This window comes from Manis javanica, chromosome 7, assembly GCF_040802235.1.
Source record: "Manis javanica isolate MJ-LG chromosome 7, MJ_LKY, whole genome shotgun sequence".
Lineage (NCBI taxonomy): Eukaryota > Metazoa > Chordata > Mammalia > Pholidota > Manidae > Manis > Manis javanica.
Genome location: NC_133162.1, coordinates 107,830,310 through 107,848,265, shown reverse-complemented (window position 1 = coordinate 107,848,265; position 17,956 = coordinate 107,830,310).

Sequence of the window (17,956 nt, the reverse complement as noted above, 5' to 3'; positions counted from 1 at the left end):
TGTAGGTCCTGGCTGTCAAAGGACAGCCTGCTTTATTCCTGCTTCTGCGCCATTGCTTTGTGGTTTACATGGGTTCGCCTAGGACGTTAGTTTGAATATAGAGCTACCCTCTGCCTCGAGCATTCTAGCAGGTGACGAGTGATCCTGGTCTTAGGTGAAAAGGATACACAAGGATTCCTGACAAAGATCTTAAAAGGAGAAGGTAAGAGACTCTACACCCCCAGAAAGAACTGAAATCAATTCTTTTCAAAGTTAAGACACATAAAGAATCAACTCAATGCCCAACTTGAGGTGGGGAACAAATAATAGAGGAGCCAGATTTGTAACCAGAAAGGCAGTGCAGAACCTGGTGGCTGGGAAGGATGAGAAAAAGTGGAGACACATAATCGTCTATTTGCCTGAATCCTCATGCCTCACTACCTGGGACATAGCTTTGCTCCCATCAGCTTATGTAAAAGAACATGATGAATGTAGTCAAGTCTAACAAGTTTGGTGTTAAAGTTATTGACATTCTTGGCCTGTTTTGTGGCACTGCAGAGGGAAGGAAGCCCCTCTAGATGGGAAGTCCAGTCACAAAACCATGCCAGGAAGAAACGGCGCATGTTTGTCTGTTTAAGCAGACTTATCCAAATGTTATGGATGATTTCCAACTCCTTCTTAGTCTCCAAATTAATCATTTTCTTATCCTGTAAAACAAAAAGAATTCAGAAAATTCAAGAGAAACTTTAGACAGAAAGGTTTTCAGTGAAGTCCTTTTATTTTCTATTCAAAATGACATTAATAATCAAATATTTTACTTTCTATTTGAAATGACATAAATAACCAAATATTATCCACACTAATTTCTCAGCTTGGTATAGGAGTTCTTTTGTCTTTAATTTTTAGAATGTCAGAGTATAAATTCAAGATATTTTCTGTTTTTAAGAGGAGGAAACAAGAGATTCTTCTGCAGTCAGGCTCATGGACTATGCTTCTCCCCTCTTCCCCCACCCTCTGTTACAGCCAAGACCACTAACAGCTGTAATAACCTGTTACGTCCTTTCCTTTCTTATTCGAATTTAGGAGATAGGCTGTCTCATTTCTGCTACCCTGGTTTTACAAAGTAACAAACAGGCAAAGCTCTCCAGACAGCAAGACATGAAGCCTCATGAACATGCTGCTTTACCTTCCCTCGCTGTCAGACCTGCACAGGGCTGTGACAGGCTGTTCTAACGGCAGTGTTATCAGCTGTGTATACTGACTGGACCTTGAAGGAAGCACTGTTAGGTGGAAGGTGGCCACGCAGAATTGTTCATGGGACATGAGATAGACTTCCAAAGAAAAAACTTCACCTATGTCACAATGTTGCCCCGAGCCAGCCTTGAATTCATGGGAAGAATCCCAATAGCACAGCGAGAGAGGCACTTGTCCTCACAGTTCCACTTCAGGACCACAGAGTGGCAGGGCTGTCACCATGCAATGCGTTGACTCTCTTCCAGTGGTCTGAAAAGCTGCTCCTGGGGTGCAGAGGTTATCTATGGGATTGGCGGGATTTTGTAACAATTACCAAGAACTAATTTTCATTCAACCTCCATTAACTATGATGTGCTATATATTAAACATCTTACTTACCAGGGATAATTTATCCATGACGTTGTGGAATATGAGGAATTATCTTGTCATGTATTATCATAGTAAATCCTCTCCCTTCTTTATCTAATAGCAAACATTTTAATAGGATTTTAAATAGATGTCTGAGGATCTATTTTAAATATTCAGACTTTACAGAATGATGTAAACATATATCTTTTGCAGATAAAGCAAGCAAGCTGGTTTTCTTTTTCCTTGGAGATCCTGGGCTTTAGATAAATTGCTGGGGGTTGTGAAATGTGACAATCTATGTTTGTGATTCAGCCCTCTCATTCTGAAGTGGAAAGCTAAAGCTAAGAAGTTAGATGATTGTGCTAAGTTCATGGGCAGAACAGAGGCATGAGGGCCCCTAGGGTGCAGGACTGGGTCATGGGTGTGCAACCAGTGCGGTCATGCAGGGCTCTGCCACCTAAAGCGTCCCATGCTAAGTTTAATGCTTTGCTGTCATTGTCTTGAAATTCTTAATAATTTTTGAGTAAGGGCTTGGACTTCATTTTGCACTTGGCCCCATAAATTATGTAGCTGGTCTCACAAAGGTCCTTAGCCCAACAATGAGGACTTAGGGTGTGGGCTGCTTGGCTTCATCTTAAACTACTCAACTTTATCTTGTCTTGGTATTGCCAGATCGCTTTAGACATCATTAGTGGAGAGGATATTTGACAATTCTAAACCTTAACATGACTGAGATCTGCTTACAGAACACTGGTAAGATTCAATGTTGGGTGGCACTGGATTTGCTACCCCAAATTCTATTCTGTACTCAGGAATATGGCAGGATCTCTGTGGTTCTGAGGCTTATTGAAAGATTCTCATTTTGTTTCCTCCTCCTAAAACAGAACAGATCTTGAATCTATACTCTATACAAGATATACACACATAATGATGTCACGGCCCTGGCTTTTGTTCAATGGTAGAAACAGGCAAGTGAAATGATCATTGTAGTAAATCATGTGACATGTTATAATGGAGACACATGCTATATGCCTTGGGAACCTGAAGATGCGACAACTCGTATTCGGATGTTACTACAGCTGTATTCAAAACTAGTCCAAGAAGAGTTGTGAATTGAAGCCTGCGATTTTTCAGCTCCAGAACTGAACCTTCATTTTAGTGGTCTCCTTCACCCTTTTTCTGCTAGGCCGTGATCTGAGCTTCCTCACCATTCCCTGGCTGCCCTCCTGGAGTTGCTTTTTCCAATAATCAGTTCCAGATTTAATAGCAACTTGGCTTAAAATATTAAAAACAACAGCTGCCTAAGGCACTCATCCATATGAGCTGCCAAACCATCAGCTGAGGATTTAAAACATCACTGGATATGTAACAAGGTAGAGAAAATTGAGTTTATCAGAAAGGAAAAGACATTGTGTACCAGATGACTATTGTAGTTCCAAGCAGCAGAAGCAAACTCAGGACAATTAAGCTGAAAAGAAATTTATTAAAAAGATATTTGGCAGATCACAGAATAATTGAAAGCAAGCTGGAGGCTAAGTGTTCAGGGTAGTGCCCTAAAACTACACTGTAATACCCGTCTGGTGAGAAAATTGCAGCTGAGGCCACCAAACAGTAGATAAAATGATTTGTATGATAACTGTTTGTGCATCAGACTTCATTTCTTCTACAACCACTATTGCTGTCTGTACTAACACCTCTTCTACACCAACGCAGCAACTTCGCTTTTTATACAGCCACCACAGACCCAGAATGTTGGACATTTCTCCTTTGATCTTGCAACACAATAGGAGGAAAATGGATTCTGGCAGTTCTTGTTTTTGCTACTGCTTACTTGCTATCAGTTTTGCAACGGTGCATTGAGTTGCTGGAGTCCCAGTAACATGTCTGAATTCCAGCTGCAAGGAAGCTAACAAAGTCAGTTTTCTGACTTCGCCCTTGGGGTGGTGCTGGGAAATTCTTAGGCAGCCAGAACACATGACGAACAGCTAGTATATACTATTAATAGCCTTGGAAGAAGAGTGAGATCCTTTAAACATTTGATTGAATAACGACTGATGCCAGTAAATATCTTATAAGGTTTTTCCTTTCTTTTTCAAACTAATGGAAATATTTTATTTTTTCTTCTTTTCTCTTGCATGCAAGTTTGGAGCCAGAACTCAGAAAAACAGGCCAAGCACTTGCACTATGGGTTCCTTTTATCAACATTCCTCACACAGTGGTCTGCCTCTCTTTTAGTGTTGAAGATGTATTAAAAGCAAATTGTGTTGAAGGTGCATCAAGTTGCTACCTGGAGTACCCACATGTCTTGATACTTCACGTGGTGCCATTGTAAAGTTCTCTCCCAACCCCTCTAGGGTACAAGGTCAGGAATTCTTTTATTCACATAGAATGATGTCAGATATGTCTGATCATCAAAACCTTCTGAAGTCCAGACGAAATAATGTCTTCATCTTCGATTACATTCATTTCCTCACCAGACCACACTGGGCACTATGGCCTTGCTCAAATATTTCATTCAGTTTATGCCTCTAAATGTTATGAATTCAGGTCTCAATGCCAAACATGCCTTTGAGTCTTGACTCCAAAATGTCATAGGTAAGATACTTTGGTCAAGTTTTCTTTCCTAAAATGAGAATCATCAGTACTATCAAGATACTCGGAAAATATTAGCCATTATTATTATTATATTATTATTTTCCTTTACTTCACTGTTGAAGTTCTGCCCAACCCCAAGTCAAAATGAAATCCAAATGCTCCCAGAGAATCCTACCCACATCAGCAGCACCATCCCCTCCAACACCATGGGCTTTGTCCTCCTGTTACATTCATCACAGTTTCACAGACTGGCTTGTATTAGAGTCATACGTTAGCTGTTTCCACTGCCATCACCTCCTCTGTGATCTTCTTTCTAGAAGTCAGTGTTTCCCCACAATGGGTAAGTTGATTATATAGAGTGAAATTTCAACAATATTTGCTGGATTGAGTTAAATACTAATTTTAATTTTGTCTCATACCCCTGCCCCTTGTGAATTAGGCATAGAGTATAAAGGATTTCAACAGAATAATAAGTTGTCATTTCATGTAACTTATTTTTATAGGGGGTCCCTAGAACCACACTTTAAACTTCTGAGGTATAGGGGTTCCCAAAAAACAATACACGTAACTACCCTTGAGAAAGGCAGTCAAGTAAATTCAGAAGAGAGGTGGAAGAACCCTCTGTGTTTCACAGGGAAAAAAGGAACCTTTCCAGATCGTTCAGTGAAGGATGACAGTGAGATAAGGGAGCCAGCTGCAGAAACCAAGTAGTATGTTAGGGTTGAATTCGGCACTGAAAAGCAGTCCCTTTCTCTCTCTTCTTTCCTTGAAAGGTCATTGATGGGAACTTGTCTCGTGAAGACCTGTAGTGCTGAACACTAGCAAAGGAATTCTTCAGTAACACTTTTTGGTAGTTAAAAAACATGGGTACAGGATCTGCAATAGATTGATTAGGAAGCCAGCTTCTCCCTTTGGGTGTGGAAGTGAGGGGAAGAGGATGGCCAACTTTTCTAAATCTCCTCTGGGGGTTTGAACTGGTTTTACTTTCATTTGGAGAAATACCATGTGTCATCAGACGTCTATGTTGAATTATAGTATTTAAAACTATACTTCTGTTTTTACTATTATGGCAGTTAAGCACATGTACCAGTATACATGGAAAGGATGGGGGAAAGACTGTGAAGCTGTGATGGGGAAATACATGCCAGTATAAAGCAGAATCATACATGACTTATCGTGTTCACAGATGATAGCCTTACTTTGGAGGAAGTTGCTGTTTATTCTCCCACTGCATCGGCAGGATCATTTTGAGAGAAGGATCACAGAATGTTTGACCTGGAAGAAACTCGGAAATTGTCCAAAGAAGTACAAAGAAGTACCCTGAAGTCTGGTGAGGAAGTAACACCTAACAAAGGTCACACAGAGTAAACAGCAGAAGGGGCATGGGAATTAGATCTCTTCTGATTCCACCTGGCCCTGAGCAAAAGCTAAGGAACTACTCAAAGGCAACATCCTTTGCTTCCCCCTAAGCATTGGGCCTTTCTTTCAATCTCTGCTTTTCAAAATGATTACTTTGCAAATTTTAACAGCAGTGTTGGAAAACAACACATCCAATGTTAATTGCTATGCATAAAAGGGGAGAAGGGTTTTGCAAATATTTTACTATAAGCAAACCCAGCTATAGGGCTAATCTTTTCTTAATTAGCTTCTTCCCAATCCCAGTCTAACAATACATGCTGATCAATACACCTGTCCCACCAGTCCCTTTTTCAAAATACTAACTCTGTCTTTGCTTCTCTTAAACATTGGCCATCTGCAGGTCCTGCTTTGGCTTTGTTCCTAATCACCACGCCATTAGCTCTGTCTTCATCTGTTCTTGGCCATTTGGTCTGTGTGGGCTTGTTTTCTCTGTCCTACTGATTGTGAGTTGGGCAGTGAGATGGCTGAAGCAAGCCTGCTCAGACACGATAGATAAATTTGCCCAGTATTAATTGTTTCATTGGATCAAAATCTCTAGCTACCCCCTGAAGCATTCCCTTGAGTCCTAATCCATTACTTAATGAAGTTCTCAAAGTAGCAATCAGGGCTCCACATGGTTTAAGGAGGCAAACTCTATGAGTCAATCAGTTCAATTTCAGGGGCATAGCTTGGAACCAGGGTGCTTCTTGAGAAATTATATCTAGTTTGAAGGTTGTGTTTGGCAGTTTACTTGGGGAAAAATATACTAAATGACCTAGTGTATGGTTTTCTCTGGACACCTCTGTGTGTGAGTAGGCTTCACACACCATAATACAGTGAGGCTGGTTGATAATTAGCTATATTCAACTAAATAGAAAACACACCTAGATGGTCTGTCCAGCAGAAAACCATCTGAGACTGACTCACTCTTGTTACATCTTAGAAGCCCTAATTCATTCTCTTTAAGGTCTCCATTCTAACCGATTATTATCGTAGAGCACTGAGGGCTGGGCCTCAGGCCAACACCCCACTGAGATTAGTGTTGTACTTCTGCTATCTTGGAACGTAATGATTTACTCTTTGAATGTGTGTTTTGTGAGTGAAGTCCTATGGAACAATGGAGCATATACTTGAGCAAAGGATGTAAATAGAAAAAGGTAAGACTTTGTATTTTAGTATCTTTAATGGTGCTGTTTTTCCACCTTTTGAGAGATGAATCTCACATTTCTATTGCTCTTCTGAGTGAGAGTGGCATGTTGCAGAGTCCCCACCCCACCTTGGTAATTTATATTCACATCTGGCCCTATAACCTTCTGTCTTGGCTTATATCCTTCCCACTCATCACCTCAATCACTAAGGTTCACTTCCCCTCAGTCTTACTAACAGTTCTTTAAACTATTCTTTAAGCACTTACTCTGTGCCAGAAATTATACCAAGCACTTAATCCACATTATTCATGTAATCACTGGGGCAGCTCTCTGCGACCACTGTTCTCATTATTCCCATGTGATAGATGAGGAAATTGAAATTTAGGTTAAGTAAGTTGTCCAAAGTCACATGGTAAGTATGGAGTCAGTATTTGAAACCTGGCAGACTAAAGCCAGAGCTAATGCCCTAGAATCATGAGTATAAGTGAGAAATACCTAAATAATGCTTAGACCAAGAATGTGATTTGGATATTAAATTCTTATTAATACATTCCATTATTTCATCAGTGCTCTTTAAACTTGTATTGAGTTATTTTGGCTTAAACAATATCTTTATTATAGCACTGTATTACAGTAAGTTTACAGTCTTCCAAAAATCATCGATGAAATGATAATAGTCCAGTAATCACTTACCTTCTCATTTCATTTTCTTTATTGAAAGTGAGGAATATTTAAGTAACTTGTTCTCCTTAAGGTCCTTGGGACAAAACAGCACTTTAATTCACATAATCATTTCTGTTTCCTTGCCACTCCTCTCTCTCTGAGACAGTTTAGAAAACTGTGAGCTGTACAGACAGTAAATTCAAACTTTGTAGAACTCAGTGTCTAGAATCTGATCCTAAGAAAGTATGCGTGGTCTCCATACCAGTATGGCCCACAGCTGTTCTCTTGTGTCCAGGTTACCCTTTGACTCCAGGAACAATCCTAAGGCCCTGCTGTAAAGCACCCCTTCTCCCCACTGACTGCCATCCCAGTCATTCCAAGTGCAGAATGTAGATGAAATTTCAATCTGTGAATATAGCAAGGAGAACAGTTCACTTTTCACTTATTTCCTTATCTTTCCCCACTGCTGTTAAGTTCAAATCAAAATGTTACACATTCTGTGGGGGTCTGTTGAATGAGCCCATGAACACCTGACGGCTGAGGTAAAGAATGTGTCATTCTTACGATGAGCTTTTCCTGTCCTACCTAGTGGCTGTTGATGGCTGGCACTCCACTGTCCGGGGTGGAGGCTAGAGGGAAATGCTTTTCCTCTCGTAGTTAGTAGAATGTGCAGCCCTGAGGAGAATGCATACATTAATCTGCCTCTCCCATTGGTTAACAGAATTTCATCTTTCTTCACTATAATCTCTGATCTGAGAAGTGCAAAATGCAACTATTTTCATAAGAACAGATTTTCCTATGGGTCTGTGTTCTGTTTCACATGACTTTTCCTAATGCACAAGCTCTTGATTATCAAGGAAAAGGAACGTGGGAGCAGTAGGAGACTGAAGAGGAGGGTAAATGACTGTGCACACACACACAGGGCACCAGAACATCATTACCACCAAGCATGTGTAGGCTGTGTCCTCTCTGGTTGAGAGCAGTTTCCAAAGAGAAGCTCATTTTTATCCCTTTACAACTTGCACTGGCCTCTGTGTGGTTCTGATTTAGTGGTAGTTTTTATCTGAGGGGCTCATTTTCCATTTACATCAGCCCACTTAGATTAGGAAGAGTAAGCTCTAGCCCTGTGAGTCAACTGTCCCCAGAGAAGAACTACATATTTTGAGCTCTCCCATTGCTTCTAATACCAGCAGGCTGGACAGTAAAGGAGGAACTGACTGTCTATAACTCCCTGAGCCTTCCCTCCAGGCCACAGACAGATCCTGTTGGGCCTCCTGGACACTTCCCTCTATCAGGAGGACGCTCTTACCAACCTGTGCTAAAGTATAAGTGCCACAGTTGTTAGTCACATTCTGATATTTCATATGCACTCCAGTCCCCAACACTGAGGCTAATCTCGACACTCCCTTTCCCAAACCTTTGTTCCATTCCTCTGGAACACGTGACTCTCATAGGCAATTTATTTTTTTGTCAGCCTATTTTGTAAAGGTCTCTCCAATCTCTTTGTTTTGTCTGAGCCCTGTTTTCAGTTTGTAGCCTACTGAAGAGAAGTGTGATTTTATCTAATAACAGGAATAAGGGGTGAAAGTATTGTTTCCCTTACTTCCTGGGATAGCTCCAGACCATTTCATTCTTCTTTGAGAAGGATGAAATCTTTCTATGCCATCCTATTGATTCTTTACCATCACCGAGACATTATCCCTCATTCACTAATTATTTTATACCCTTGTTCATTGTCTTAATGTCTATTGTCCCACTCCCTGAAAACCTCAAAAACAGTGCCTATGATATATGCAGACCATTGACCTCTTACTTCTTTGAATTGTCTCCTCATTTTAAATGACTTTTGCTTGTATTTCACTTCAACCATTTTCACATTCCCTTTCATATCTGCATCATCACTAATAGATCCATCAACTCTGAGGTCAAAAAACCATACATTGTTTCCTTGTACTGTAACCTTTTACTTTCTTTCCAGTTGACATGCTCAGGCATGAATGCACCACAATACATTGTTAACATCACTGATACAGAAATCTTTTGTCACATCTGCATTTGACCTATCACACCTCATGGTCTTCAAGTCTCTCCTTATCCAGTCCATGTTTCATGACATATTTTAAGTCACACTCTTGAAAAACCTACTTGAACCTCCCTCTTCTTATCCAACCTACCTGGCAAAATGACACTCCTGAATAGATCTTGCTGTCTGGCTTTTCCATGTCTGCATCTAAGCAGATGGGTATTGCTGGAGTAAAAAATCATAAAGCCAGGCAGATTAGTGTGTTTATGAATTCATGATTCCAGATTTCAACTGAGCCCTCAAAAGTGCTTAACCTTCTAATTTAACTATGCTACTAAGAAAATTCATGTTATTTGCTTTAAAATATAGTTCATATATTCTCCACTCTTCTCATAACACAGAACCTTACCCTCTACTCAATTTCACTAACCTTTGAAGACCTTGCCTCAAACCACAAAGATTATGAAATGGGAAGTCCTCTTTCCTGCTACTGAATCTGTCGAGTTTTCTACATAAAAAGCCATCCTCTTCTTCTTCCCTCCTGCTTTAAAAGAGGAAGTATCCTTTACAGACATTCAGGCTCCCAGATCCCTGTGTCCCTTCTCCCTTCTCAGGTTTCTCTCTCTGTCAGTTATGTCTTCTTTCTCTGTCATTTGAATTATTCTACCTTAGTGGATTCTTAATAGCATTTAAAAATATGTTCTTGGACCACCACTTTGATCCCCATCTCCATCCTGTACAATATTTTCAGCTCTTCTTCACACTTAACTTCCTAAATCACCTACCTAGGCATCCTTAACTTCTCTCTTCCACTCATACTTAACATCTAATTTAATAGCAATTTACATCAGCTGTATCTTCAAGATACTTTCAGAATTTGACCTTCCCTCACCATGACACCCCCAGCCCCATGGTGCAAGCCACTGTCATCCCATCCATGAGTGCCACAACAGCCACCCGCCTGCTCCTCCAGCTCCTACCCTCCCTCCCCGCGGCAGCCTCGGCTGAGAAACCTCCTGTGCCTTCCCATCTCAGCAGAAAATGCTAAGTCTAATTTAAAATGTGTTCAAAGTTTGATGTGATCTACCCCCTGAAACCCTGTCACCACTCTGACCTCACCTCCTACCCCTTTTCACTTTATTTACTTCAGCCAAACTGGCTTCATTGTTATTTCTCAAAAATGCTCTGTGTGGGGCTGCCTCTAGTCTTTTGCATGCGCTGCTCCTTCTTCCTGGGATGTGCTCCCACAGACACTCTCCTGGTGTGAGCTCTCTCTGACTTCCTGTAGGGCTGGGCTCCATCATCACCTCATAAGAGAGGACTTCCCTAAATTAAACAGCAACCACCCCCACTGGTCTTCCTAGTGCCCTTAATGCCATCTTATTTTTCCCACCTGACATATTGCATATTTGATTATTTGGTTGCTTATTATCTGTCTCTCCTCTATAACAGAAGTGTCTTATGGTATGTGTTTTTTTGTTTTTGATTTTCAATTTACAATGATAGCCCCAGCATTAGAATAGCACCTGGCAGGTAGTATGTTCCGATAACTATCTCCTGAAAAATGTCTCCATCTTGTTATTTCCCCTTTATTCTCATATTCATTCCAAATGGTTTGCCTCCTTGACATCTACATTTGCTCTTATTAAGGTCTTCACTGACCTCTTTTGCCAGACGCTTATCCTACATTACCTCACAGCAGGTTTTGATAAAATAGGTAAACTACCTCCCTCTTCAATCATTCTTCATGACTTCTGTAATCTTCTTTCTGTCCCTGGTCCTCAGCGTCATCACTTCTGATGACACAGCCCTGAAGTTGTGGAGTTCTTCAGAGGCCTTTCTGCTCCTGCTCCACTTTCTCTCCAGGTGGGCTCATCTCCTCCCCTGGTTTTATAAATGTCATCTACTGCTAATGGTCCCAGATTTATTCTCTTACCCCACATTTTCTTCTGATCTTCAGGCCTTTGTTTTCATTCAGCATCTCAATGTGATATGTGATAAACTAAACGCCAAACTTATTTATACTTAAGTGTTATTCAGGAAGTGGTGCTACTGTTTAACTCTGAGAGCTGGGACTTCTGAACCCTTTTCCTTCTTTCCTACATTCAATTCGTCACCAAGTCCAGTCCATTCAGCTGTCACACCACAGCTTGTGTCTGTTGCCTTCTCTTCATCTCTTTTGTTGTTACGGAAAAACCTGGGCTGGATCGCTGACGGAAGAACCAAGCGGCACTCAGAAGTCTTGGGGTGTTGAGGTTTTATTTTTACACCAGCAGGCTCAGAGGGGAGTAATCTCCCAAGGTCTGAGCCCCAAACAAAGGCAAGTGGAGCAATATATATCTTTCTGCTTCTGTATCTGCAACATTTCTATGTGCACAACAAGCAAGGGAGAGTGAGTTTAGGGAGTGAGTGCCTGGCAGAGCGGGGAGTGAAACGGAGGGGGAACCGGGAGTTTCTGCTGTCTTTGCTAAAAAAGAGCAGCGGAAGGGAGCCACCTGGACTAGACTGCTGACCGTGTAAATATTTCCCTATTATTGTCATACCTAAACCACCATCATCTCCCACCTAGAACATCGCAACAGTCATCTAAATGGTCTTCTCTTTCCACTTGTGTATCTTTTTAATCTGTTCTCTGCACAGCCCCTACAGGTCGGGTGTGATCTAGTGTGATCATGTCACTTCCTTGCTTAGAGCACTTCAAGCAAATCCTCATCGCAGTGAGTTATAAGGTCCATCGTGATCTTGCCTGTAGCTGTTCTTTTGCATGATAACTTCTCTCTCCCTCATCCTCATCGTCTGCCTACACACATCTGTACTCATGAATGAGTACATCTATTATATGCATTGTGGTAGCTATTTAACCTATGTTTTCCAATCATTGCATATTTTTCTTGCAAAGTGAACATGAAGGTCACTAAATTTTTGATGAGGAAGCTGATTGCAGGGAATTTAAAGCTGGCACTAAAATCGTATTTGTTGAAGGAATGAATGACTTTGTCCAAGGCCACATACTAGACATTGCAGCTTCTCTACCACATAGGGCTGTTGGGATGATGCACATGCCAAGTTTTGAAGAGCATAATGTACTGAAATGTAAATTGTTAAAAGTCATCATACATTTTGGAAGTTTGGGTTATTCTGTATTACACAGGCATTCCTGCGTATGGGACATAAGTAATTAAAAGGCTGAATCCCCACCACCAAGAAGCTCATGTTTTCACTAGGCAGGCAAGACTTTCATATACTAGAGCTCATGGAGAACAATATAATCTGGCACTGTAAATGCCAGAGAGAAAGTCCTCTTGCATTATGCTGAGGAAATCTACAAATTAAGAAAGAGAGTCTCACTGCTCACCCTGATGTACCAGGTGAACTCCGGGAGTGTCGCACATGACAGCCAGAACTCCGGCAGCCTGTGTGGGAGCCCCCAGCACTGGACCTGGCCCGGCATCGAGAACCAACGAGAGTGTGCCAAATCAGAGCCGACAACACAGAATCTAACAAAAGAAAAGCTGACATTTTCTCTGATATGGTGTCCACTCACCCTGCAGCCCCCCATCCCCTTTAATCTCACTACCCTTTGGTATCATTTATTATCTTTTGCTTATCACCTGACACTGCATGTTTATTTGCTGCTGTTTTCCTTGTTGTTCATTCTGTCTCCACCAACTAGAATATAAGTTTGAAGAGAACAGAGACTTTGTTTTGTTTTATCTGCTCTCACATCCCTCATCAGTAACAGGGGCTAGCACTGAATAAATGGCATCACTGAATAAATAATATGCTAACTGCATGAATCAGGAAGCATTGGGTTGAATAGAGTCCATTCTCTGACTGAGGGACTCAGTGATTAGGTGACCATTTTAACAGTTCTCTGATATCATCCTTTCTTTACTGGAAAATACACCTAACTGTCCCTCAACTTTCCGGACCAGCTTCCCTACCTTTTACCAAATTGTATAATGGGAGAAACTGCATTCTGGTACACCCAGTGTCCCCAAGGAATGTGGCCAGATTCAGGGGCCACATCCTTTTTAGAGGCTGTCTGGTGTCACAGTGGGCCTTTCTTTAGGGCATGGCTCCAACCCAGAGAATCTCCAGCTTCTTTCCAAATGTGCTGTTTATGAGGATTGATCTGGTACCACCCTCCAGACCCCACGAGTCTCCGCACTGGCCCCATTCACCTGTACCAGTGCACCCAAAAGCTACTGCAGATTTCACTCAAGTTCAAAGCAAATGTCAGTCTTCCTTCACATTATCAGACACACATCTCACATGGCTTCTGAACTGGGTTTTTATATCTTAAAGGGGGTCTTTATAGGATGAAAGGGAGACTTGCTAGGTGCAAATGAGTGCTATTTGACTATTTAAAGGCACATTTAATTAAACTGGATTCATTGCCTGCATGGGGCAAGTTAAATGAAAACTAAATAGATGGAGTATGATTACATATTATTAAGAAGAGAGACAGCTCTGGAGACCAAATTCTTTTAACACAACATTAAGCCGAGCTCATTTCATATGCACAGTTTAGCACTGGCCTATAAGGAGAATGCGATTTGAGAAAATCAGCAGAATGGTTATGAGCTCTAAACAGCTTTTAATAAAATGCAATGTTTCAGGGAAGGAGCAGCTTCTAAGCTTCACTTAAATATGCTAATTAAAGAAAATGAAGTTTCCTACTGATTCCAGGTTCTCTTTGTTTTCCCCTTATTTTTTATGTTCATCTCATCCAGGCTACTTTCTACCTTATTTTATAAACTCCCAGAAATGTTCTAGAGTCCTTATTAAAAAGATGTCAGAACTTTCTGAGAGTTGAGAGAAATAAACAAAACCTGAGTCTGTCAAACTGATGCCCTTAGTTGACTGTATGGGTCTGAATGACCATAGACTGAAATAACTCTAAGCTTCTAATTAGTATTGGACCATTTTGGCCAAAGAGGCCCCACTAAATTTGGCTTTAATAATAGAAATAGTTGTTATCTGTTGAGTCTCTGTAGTGTGGTAGGTGCTTTCCAGATATCACCTAGTTCGATACCCTCCCTCACCCTAGAAGATAGGTATTCATACCCATAGAAACAGAAAGAACAGGCAAATAATAGTTTGGCAGGATTCAAACTCAGGTCTGACTGACTCCAAAACCTTCAGCCCCCTCACTGCAACACCTGCCTTGATCCCGTCTGGGGAGTTACAACCCTGGAGCAGGGAGTGATATTTGAAATAGGAAAAGAACTTCCAATGACTCACAATAAATGAACCCCATTAATGAAAGTTTCATAAAATCTTCTTGTTTTCCCATCCAAAGGTCAAAAAAAAGTTGTTGAAAAACATTGATCTGATTTACCCACCCCTAGATGACAAACTTTTCACTTTGCTCACCATTTCTGATTCTTTGGACAGCAACAGCTTTGCATAACTTCATGGAATTAACTCTCTTGCACGTTATGTCCCTGTGGCCTGAGCTATTTTCCTTACCCTTTAGGTCTGGGAGTTTGCACTTGTCCTTGGTCTAGTCAACAAACTGGTTCCTGAGACCCAGTCTAAGAAATGAGCACCAGCCCTCATACTTTGGCCTGAACTATTGAGAAAGAGATACAGCCTAAGTTTGTTCAGCTGGTAGAATAGATGCCTGGCACTGCTCGTGGCCCTCCTGTCATGAGGGAGAGCCTGCCTGCAGGTGAAGCCAAACCCAGAACTGGAAAGGCACTGAATCCTGATGGCATTTTTGGAGAAACTGTGTTCAGCCATGCATGACATCAAATACTTTCACATGGACTTGGTATGTTCATGAACAAATCAACTCCATTTTGTTGTTAAGACAAGCTGAGTCACTTTCTTATCACTAACGTCTAAAAAAGTATGCCCTCCCCATCCCCACCGATTTTATAGTTGTAGAATGTGAAGCTCAGAGACGGAGAATGACTTTCTCAAATTTTTTTCTACCAGTTAATAGCATATTTAAATCTGGCATTTAGGGCCCCTTCCTGAGTTTTGCCTCCCTAGATCATTCAAAGTGTGATCACCAGCCCGGTGGCATCAGCATCATTTGGAACTTGTTAGAAATGCAAAGTCCTCAGCCCCATTCCAGATCCACGGAGTCACAGACTCTGGGAGTAGGGCTAACAATCTGCTTTTAGAAGCCTTTCAGGTGGCTCAGATGCCTGACCAAGTTTGAGCACCACTGCTCAAGATGAGTGTTCTACAAATGTTTGAAGTGGTAGAAACATTTTCTTTAAACAAAATATTGCATAAGAGCTCAATAAAAATACAGGTAAAAGCAAGTTGTTTTGTTTGAAATAGACACACATGTTACACATGGCCACACTGGAGAGTTTCCAGGGAACTCCTAGGACCCCTCAGGTACAATTTGGACAGCCAAAGGTGAGATGCGTTCTATATTAATGAGCACCCACCCTGGTTCTCATCACATTCATAATATACTTTACTACTACCATTTATGTTCAAATTTTCTCTAATCCCCGAAACTCTGTTTTAGGGTAAGCTATTCCCAAATCTTTTTATAAAAAAGGGCCTTTTGAATATTTACAGATGTTGAAGGGGACGTGCGCAGCAGGATGAGGGAGAGTGCACACAGAGATCTGCCTTAGGGAGCCCCACGTCCTGCGCCCCCTCCGCTCCAAATCCAAACATGGATGTAAGGAGAGCAGAGGCAGCAGCTCTTTTCAAAGGGCTCAACACCCAAACCCCTGGTGTCTGGAAATGATGTAAGAAACTGTTTATCTTCCTCTGGAACATGGACTGCATGACATCTTACAAATTTAATACGGCTACTCCTAGACCAATTTGTGAAAAACGGGAATGTGTTATGGAACCCAGTGCTTTCCTTGCCATTTGCTCACCCAGCCTTGCTTGGGGGGACTTGGTCTCTTGAACAGAAAACTGTCTGATCTACCCATGACACTGTGTCCTCAGACACTTGGTATTCTACTTTCCTAGGGACATTTGCAAGGGACAGGACAGTGGTCAAAAGAAAAGCAAGTGTCTGTTGGGGAAAGATTTGAAGTCAGGGAGATTTTACAGCTCTCCTAGGGCACTGGTCATTGTTTCTGTGTCTTTGCACTGGTTATTTGTTATCCCTGAAATGTTCTTTGACCTTAAACTCAGCCCATTTCCAAAAATTCCTATCATTCTATAATAAGTTTGACTATCACTAATAAGTTCAGCTACCACCTCCTCTATAAAACTCTCCCTGTCTTCCTGACATTCTTTTTACTATGTTCCCATTGATTCTTGTGCATGGCTGTTAGAATATTTATCATATGATTTTAATATTAATAATTTTTTATAATAATAGGTACTACAGTTCATACTCTCTGGTATCATTTTGAGGCTGTATTTCTCTGCTCTGTGGTGAGAGTAAGGGATTATATTTCATCTGTGTATTTCAAGAGCCAGACACAGCATCTGTCACTCTGTAGGTGCTCAAAAATATCTTCTCTTTAAAAAAACTAACTTCCTTCATAGGCCTGCTCTCCCATGGTCAGCTGTGGTGCTTACCATCTGGAGAACTTAATAACAGCTGCCATTAATCCAGTGCCTAATATAAAACAGGGCCAATACCCAGTTAGTTTCAGATGAGGAAACTGAGGCTTGGAGACGCTGTGAGCTTGATTCAGAGTTCCAGATCAAGTAGCTAGTGGGTGGTGGTGCAAGGACTGAGTACTAGCTTTGTTTGATTCCAGACCCTTTATTTTTATTATTGTATCTATCTCTCCCTCTCATTTCTTCCCTTCTTCCCTTCATTCATTCTACCCACAAAGAGCCTCCTTTGCTTCAACAGCATGGCTGGGCATGTGCACATTCTGAGAGTCTGCATTCAAGGTCCCTGACTTGCCTAAGCCCACAGAAAGGTAGAGAGAATGTCCCCAAAACTGCAGCAAGTCAGTAGACAAATATAATATGACAAGAGCCTCTTGGATCTATATATTACTTTTCTTCTAAAGAAAACAGACCTCTTAGTACATAAGCAGTGAGGTCGTAAAGGGATTGTCCTTGTTTCACTATTTTTCCCTCACAGAAACAAAGCCCATTCCTTTACAACGTACTCTTGTTTAGAGGAAGATCAAATTAAGCAGGTTATCTTGGTCCTATTCATTATCCCAGGCCTGCTCGCCTGTACCCTGCTCTAATTGCTAGCTTTGTTGTGCAGAAATATTTCCAAGCTGCATGTTTTGCATTTTATCTTCCTTTTGAATATCATCAGATTTGAAATAGACATATGCTGTAGCAGAGTTGCTGGAAATATTATAGAAGCCCAGTAGGAGATATTTGCATATTTATAAAATAGTTTACCTTCTGTTATGACAATAACAAACGTTCACAATTTCAGCAGTTTGTTCACTTTGTCCAAGGAAAAAACCAGGAGTGCATTAGTAATTTAAGGATAACTTTTAAGGGATGGTTATAATACAATTTTCTTTTCCTTAAAGTTCTCATTCTAAGACATTTTTTTAAAGCTTTCTTCTAAGAGGTTTGTTCTTCATTTCAGGCATAACCTTCTTCTGACCATGCTAAACTTTTGGAATCC